This window comes from Scylla paramamosain, chromosome 8 (assembly GCF_035594125.1).
Source record: "Scylla paramamosain isolate STU-SP2022 chromosome 8, ASM3559412v1, whole genome shotgun sequence".
NCBI lineage: Eukaryota > Metazoa > Arthropoda > Malacostraca > Decapoda > Portunidae > Scylla > Scylla paramamosain.
Genome location: NC_087158.1, coordinates 21,048,958 through 21,056,597, shown reverse-complemented (window position 1 = coordinate 21,056,597; position 7,640 = coordinate 21,048,958). Strand labels below are relative to the sequence as shown.

Genomic DNA, 7,640 nt, shown 5'->3' with positions numbered 1-7,640 from the left:
CCTTCCCTTCACCTGTGTCTTGGTAGTGCTTAAGAACAAAGGACCGGATGTTGTCCCTCTCCCTTCTCTCTCTCTCTCTCTCTCTCTCTCTCTCTCTCTCTCTCTCTCTCTCTCTCTCTCTCTCTCTCTCTCGTGGTGTGCTTGCGAGAGCTCGTCAACACTCTGTTCACGTGGTTACTAATGAGGTCAATTAACATAGTGACACTGAACAGCCGCCTCATGCCTCGAATTTCGCACAGAGCCTCTCTCTCTCTCTCTCTCTCTCTCTCTCTCTCTCTCTCTCTCTCTCTCTCTCTCTCTCTCTCTCTCTCTCTCTCTCTCTCTCTCTCTCTCTACAAAACAACCACAATATAAAACTCCAAGTAAGTAAGTGTGTCACCACCCCACACTTCCTATGGACACTCCAAACAACACAACCAATCCACAGTTTATTTTCTACCTTCCTAATGCTCCAAACCGTCCCTCCTCCCTGTCCCTGCTCCCGCTCGTCCTTCATCCTCACCTTGCTCCTCCCTTCCCTCTTCCTCACTTCACTACCCTGCCTTCTTCTAAGCGCCTTCCCTTTCCTTATACCAGCACCACCCTCCCAGACCTCCTAAGCTGTCTGGCGCCACACCCTGCACAACTGTAGAGTCCATTACCATCAAAACTTCAGAGGTAACTGCCTGCCTGAACCTCGCCTCTAGTGGGTAGTTTGTCTTGGCTCAGGGATGTTGTGACAGGGAAGGTGAGCAGTGGTTAACAAATGGAGACAGGAAGGGATAAGGTATTGGGCTAAGACAATAAAAGAATAATAACACTCTACGAGGAGAAAATAAGAGTTAAAGAGGAGATATGATTAATAAAAAGGATAAACTACACAAAATTGAACGTATACAAAAGGAACACACACGAAGATATAGAACTAAGACAATAGGAAAATAATTACACAGTACGAAGACAAAAAAAAAAGGAGTTAAGGAAGAGATACGATAACAAAAAAAAAGAACAAACTACACGCAACTGAACACTCACAAAGGAACACAAAAAAAAAAAAAAAGGAACACCACAGTGCGACTAGTAATATTAAGGAAGAGATAAAATAAAAAACAAAAACCACTCCTCGCAATCGAACACTCACAAAGGAACACAAACGAAGAAACAAACAAGACTGGCTCTAACGATACTAGACTATGATAAACTAAATAATATAAAGGAACAAGCGAAATATGAAAGTTCTATAGTGTCTACCTTGATAAAAATTCCTTCATTTCAGGCAACTTTGCAACTAAACACGAATTACAGTGTTAACAAAAGAAAAGCAAGAGGAAGGCGAGGACTGAGGAGAGATGGAAAGAAATGGGGGTTCTTTTACTACCCTGTAATCGCCTCGCCTGCCATTCGAGGCTAGGTAATCGCGGCTCCTGTACCTTCGCCTAATTTACGACTCAAACGTCCTTCTTGTCTTACATTTTATTATTTATTTATCTATCCAGTTAATTTTTTCATGGTTCTGACGCAACACGAGAGAGAGAGAGAGAGAGAGAGAGAGAGAGAGAGAGAGAGAGAGAGAGAGAGAGAGAGAGAGAGAGAGAGAGAGAGAGAGAGAGAGAGAGAGAGATTTCCCCGAGAAACTAGGGTGAGGGACGAGGTCTTGCAGGTGAGGGCGAGTCAGGGTGGAGCAGGAGAAGCGTGACCTTGTTGTCTACATCCTGAGGTCACACACACACACACACACACACACACACACACACACACACACAAACAGACACAGACACACACACACACACACACACACAGACACAGACACAGTTAATCTCTCTCTCGCTCGCTCTCTCGCTCGCTCTCTCTCTCTCTCTCTCTCTCTCTCTCTCTCTCTCTCTCTCTCTCTCTCTCTCTCTCTGTCTGACGTAAACCTATTCAGCACATTAGAATCCTTTTTTTTTTTTTTGAGGAACCATATATTAACGAATTTCTGCTACAAATTTACTCTCTCTCTCTCTCTCTCTCTCTCTCTCTCTCTCTCTCTCTCTCTCTCTCTCTCTCTCTCTCTCTCTCTCTCTCTCTCTCTCTCACCTACACCTCAACACTATTAAACCATATCGCACATCGCATTATCCGAGCGGCATTAAGTTCTCCATCCATCAGGCCTCCTTCACGCATGATGGGCCCACAACACGCCCCTCGTAATACAGACACTTGCATTATATATCTAAGGTCAACGGCTGCCGGGGGTGAGTGTTTATGGTGCAAGAAACCTTAGGACACTCGATCGGTGAGATGTGTGTGTGTGTGTATGTGTGTGTGTGTGTGTGTGTGTGTGTGTGTGTGTGTGTGTGTGTGTGTGTGCCATTTAGCGGGGTAGACTGACCAAGCTGTTTACTCGTTCTTGTTCTTCCTGATATCTTCAATTCCCCGGTGATGAGGCCTTTGTGTAAATGTGTCAAGGGTGACTGTAAAGCTTTCACTGATGGTTATCCGTTTATCTTTGTATTTGACTGTGTATGTGTGTGTGTGTGTGTGTGCATGTGCGTTTCCTTGTGAATGTTTGTCGCTCTCGTTTTCTCTCTCTCTCTCTCTCTCTCTCTCTCTCTCTCTCTCTCTCTCTCTCTCTCTCTCTCTCTCTCTCTCTCTCTCTATTATTATTAAGTAGTAGTAGTAGTAGTAGTAGTAGTAGTACTAGTAGTAGTAGTAGTAGTAGTAGTAGTAGCAGCAGCAGCAGCAGCAGCAGCAGCAGCAAGCAGCAGCAGCAGCAGCAGCAGCAGCAGCAGCAGCAGCAGCAGCAGTAGTAGTAACAGTAGTAACAACAACAACAACAACAACAACAATAACAACAGCATCAATAACAACAATAATAACTAGCGGAACGCGTGAAACTTTCACGGTTAAAAAAAATAAAATAAATAAATAAAATAAAAGGGAGACCAGTAACACGAAAGCAGGAAGCACATGAACACCCTCAGTAAAATCATGAGCATCTCAAGGAACCCATACGTTAACATTGGATCATAGGTCACCATTTGTGAAAGCGTCGATTTATAAAATGACGATGATAATAATAATAATAACAACAACAACAACAACAACAACAACAATGATAATGATAATAATAATAATAATAATAACAATAATAATAATAACAATACTAAATACTAAATAATAATAATTAAAACAACAATAGTTTATTGATCAAAGAACAGCGCGAGACCGCAAAAGGTGTGTGTGTGTGTGTGTGTGTGTGTGTGTGTGTGTGTGGGTGAGAGTTGGGGTGGGGGAGGAAGGGGAGCAATAACTGACGCACATAATGGCATTGTTTTGATTTGGAGAGAGAGAGAGAGAGAGAGAGAGAGAGAGAGAGAGAGAGAGAGAGAGAGAGAGAGAGAGAGAACAAAACCAGATGTGTGAAGGAGAGTGACGGAGCAGCGGGATATCCTCACCAAACACATCAAAACCACCATCACCAGAAAAAAAAAAAAAGAAAAAAAAAGAAGAAAAAAGAAGAAGAAAAAAAAGTAAAGCAGGAACAGAAGCAAGCGAGTGAAACGGAGACGCTAACACTGACATTTCAAAACAATAGTAAAAAAAAAAAAGTAAAATAAATAAATAGCAAAAAATAAATAAACTGGATGTTGGAAAGAATAATCCACATAAAAACCCAGTCCAAGAGTAGAAGAACAACACGTACGTACAAACAAACAAACAAAAACAAACCAGATTGAGACATGAACACTGGTATTTGGGAGACTAAAAAATAAATAAGTAAAGTGAAAGAGAGAGAGAGAGAGAGAGAGAGAGAGAGAGAGAGAGAGAGAGAGAGAGAGAGAGAGAGAGAGAGAGAGAGAGAGAGAGAGAGAGAGAGAGACGAAAAAAAAAATTAAGATAAGCAATTTTCGGGGAACAATGAAACACGTTATTTACTAAAGGTCACACAACTGAATACTTGTTTGTTGGGATGTCGTAAATAAAGCACAAGTAGTACAAAAAAAAAGTTAATATACTCAATAAAACTACGCGGATATTGTTTTGAATGGCACCACAACAAATGGCAATGCACAATAAAAAAAAAATAAAATGATAGTAATAACAATGTATACATCAGCCCGGATCTCAGTTTCCCTCCCTTCTTGCTCCAATCGCTCCCCCCGCAGCGGCTCACACCTGCACCAGTCTCATCTCATAAAAGGAAGACAGCGATGACGGAACAGCTACGCATCATTGAACATGGCACGCTGGTAGTTATTATTATTATTATTATTACTACTACTACTACTACTACTACTACTACCACCACCACTATCACAACCACTTCCATTGTAATCTAGCTTATATCACAGTCAACTAACACCACCACTGCAACCAAATACTCCTGTACCTCCCTCTTGGCTGTGACGAAGCAGGCACAAGCTTCGTCTATTGATTTACGTGCCCTGTGTGCCCTTCGCTTCATTTAATGTTTCCGAGATGCTTTTTTCTCTCTCTTTCCAGCGTTGCCATGACCGTCAACATTTACTGTACGTACACACATTCACGCCCACCCGCTAATCCAGTTTCTGCAGCATACCTCCCCCATGAGACATAACAAGACGGGTGTAGATTTTATTCCATCACTAACACGACCAGCACTTCCTTCGTTGCTGTCACCATTTTTCAATGTTACCTTTTTGAATTCTTATGGTTACTGTTGTTGTTGTTGTTGTTGTTGTTGTTGTTGTTGTTGTTGTTGTTGTTGTTGTTGTTGATCACTTATTTTTATTATAATTTTTATTTGTAGTAGGAACAGTGGTAGTATTAGCACCACCATCACCACCAGTAGGAGAAGCAGTAGTAGTAGTAGTAGTAGTAGTAGTATCATCATCATCATCATCATCATCATCATTGTTATCATCATCAATATCATTATTATCATTCCTCCATCAAGCAATACAACGTCACTAAGCAGTCTGACAGGAAGCATAACACTATAATTTTGTTTACGTAACCACGCCCCAGCAACACCCAGATGGCAAGGAGAGAAAAGCGGGCCATGGAGGAGACACACTGTTAAAAGGTTTCCTGACTTAAACCTCGTCATCCTCAAACGTTCTTCCCGTAAGGAGTGAAATTCGGTGCATTTATGGTCAGAAACAATACAGCACTAACTTCCATTGTCTTTAGCGTTTTTTGCTCTTTTTCCTCAGTTCTAAGACCCCTTGTATTGCTGGGAGTTTATCGGCTGTCACGTTGTTAGCTGTTAGGTTTTGTAAGGAAATCGTCACGAGTTCAAAGGGTTCATGATTGAAGGCAAACATAAAACAGAGAAAATCAAAGGTTACTCGATTTGTGACCTCACCTGAATATTTTCGATACTCACACATCAGCAGAGCATTGATACTGCACAACTAATCCATAAACTCAAAACAGGGATTAGCAGTGCATACAAAGGTTTCATAAGAGTGCACACTCACTGATTCTCTCTAACCACAGTCTTATGAGCTACATGCATGTGAAGCCACAGTCAGGGCCATCATGAGTGACGGGGACACGTGACTAGTGATAAACTCAAGCACCGCGTCCATAACAACATGAGAGACAGACGTGTGTCTTGTCATATAGGAGATCTTTAAGTAAGCAAGACAGACATTGTCCTGCTTGTTAATCTTAATTAAAGCCTCAGAAATTTGACCCTCACCTTGACAAAGACCACATGAAAAGTCAGTTAAGTTCCATAAAGTACGATTATGGCATCACTACATTTAGTAACAATGAATCACAGTGGTAATCACTGGTTATGAGATTGTGCAGCAGATGTATCAATAAAATAATAATAAGTGAGTACACAAACTTTCGGGCAAGAACTGTATATTTGATACACCATAATTTCTGGAACCCATAGTCCGTACCGGTGATGGTTGTACCTTTCAATCAGAGGGGAGGCTTCTCACTTCTCATGGTGTCAGATTTTTAAGGCTGCTACTAAGCACTCGTAGCAATTGAAATACTAGTGATGGTGTGGTTGCGATGGTGATGGAAGCGACAACAACTACGTATTGCCACTGCTGTGGTAGTTGTTTACTTCGCCCATTTCTAATTGATAGACATGTAAGACTTGCAGTAAGTTATTCATACTTTCATTCTTCTCATTCGTGTATGATTATGAAAGAGCACGTAAAGAAGGACGATGGAAGAGGACACGTGGACGCGGCCAAGGAGACTAAGGAAAAAAGAAGGACGAAGACTGAGGACGTGGGCCAGGGGGGAGAGGGTAACAAAAAAAGGAAAGAGGATGGTGGCGACGAAAAACATTAAGACAATGACTTATATGAAGAGGAGGAGGAGAAGAAGAAAAGAAGAGAGGAGGAGAAGAAGAAAAGAAGGAAGAGGAGAAGAATGAAGAAAACAACAACTAAGACAACATGAAAGGAAAAAAAAAGGGAAAATATGAAAAAGAGAAAATGACGGGACTTTCCCTCACAACACAGATGCCTTCAGGTCAGCGGAGGAGAAAGTGGTCACGGAGATTTCACAGGGAGAGAGAGAGAAAGTGTGAGGACTAGATGTGAAGAAGAAGTAACATACACCTGCAGCCTTAGTGGAGCTTCAGTAAGTGACAATGCCTGCCATATAATAATAATGAAAAAAAAATGATAATAATAGTAATAATAATGATAATAGTAATATACAGGGCCAGTGGTGAAATAGTGCAATAAGGAAAAATAAATGCAGTGTATCTACTTTCACAAACGTTTGCCATTTAAGAAGACAATATTATCATTGTTGCATTTATCGGTGATGCGAAAAAAAAAAATCAGCAATTTACTGAAAGGTCTCCTATATGATAACCATTTAGTGTTGAGCAATGTGTGTGTGTGTGTGTGTGTGTGTGTGTGTGTGTGTGTTACAAGGATGAAACCTTTCTGCTTCACCTATAGAACTGAATCAACCTTTAAAAATATTACAAAGAGAAAAAAAAAATCAAAAGAAAATCATCAAAACATCAATACACTGGTCTAACGTGACACATTTCAAGACACTTCTCCAATTTACGATAATTCTTTTTGGCTCTTTCCTTTAGAGTCTGGTACATCAGAGCGCCCGTTTTTTTTTTTTTTCTTCTTCTTCTTCTTTTTTGTTGTCCTTGGCCAGAGCCCCTCTTACAAAAAAAAAAAAAAAAAAAACTCGTTCACTCAAGATCAGAAATTACGCCAAATACAATTCTTACAATACTCATATTTACATATTTAAACACAAGTAAAAAATGTTTGTCTACTGGGAGCATACTGATATAATAAGGATTAATTATATTTGATTCATCTCATTGCACGTATTAAACATATCATACATGTCGCGTTTCATTACAGGCCTCGCTTTTTCAGTCTTGAGGTGAGTTTCTTAAGTTTATGTTTTAGGTACGTTTTCTATAGAGGATGATGATATTCGTTTTCTCTTTTTTGTACACGATAGACTCAAATATCTTCTCACAATAAAGTATGAGATGTGAGATAAAGCTGTGTGTGTGTGTGTGTGTGTGTGTGTGTGTGTGTGTGTGTGTGTGTGTGTGTGTGTGTGTGTGTGTGTGTGTGTGTGTGTGTGCGCAAGTTCAAGTTCAAGTCGTTTATTGCCATATAATAGTCACTTACAATGTATGTAAGTATGGTTGTTACTACTGAGAATAAAATCTTCGT

At 40.5% G+C, this 7,640-nt stretch overlaps 1 long non-coding RNA gene across 1 annotated transcript in view; it reads right to left on the bottom strand.

The window, feature by feature from the left end:
- The window catches only part of LOC135102947 (uncharacterized), a 51,900-nt gene that overhangs the window by 36,637 nt on the left and 7,623 nt on the right, over positions 1 to 7,640 (bottom strand). The window lies entirely within an intron of this gene.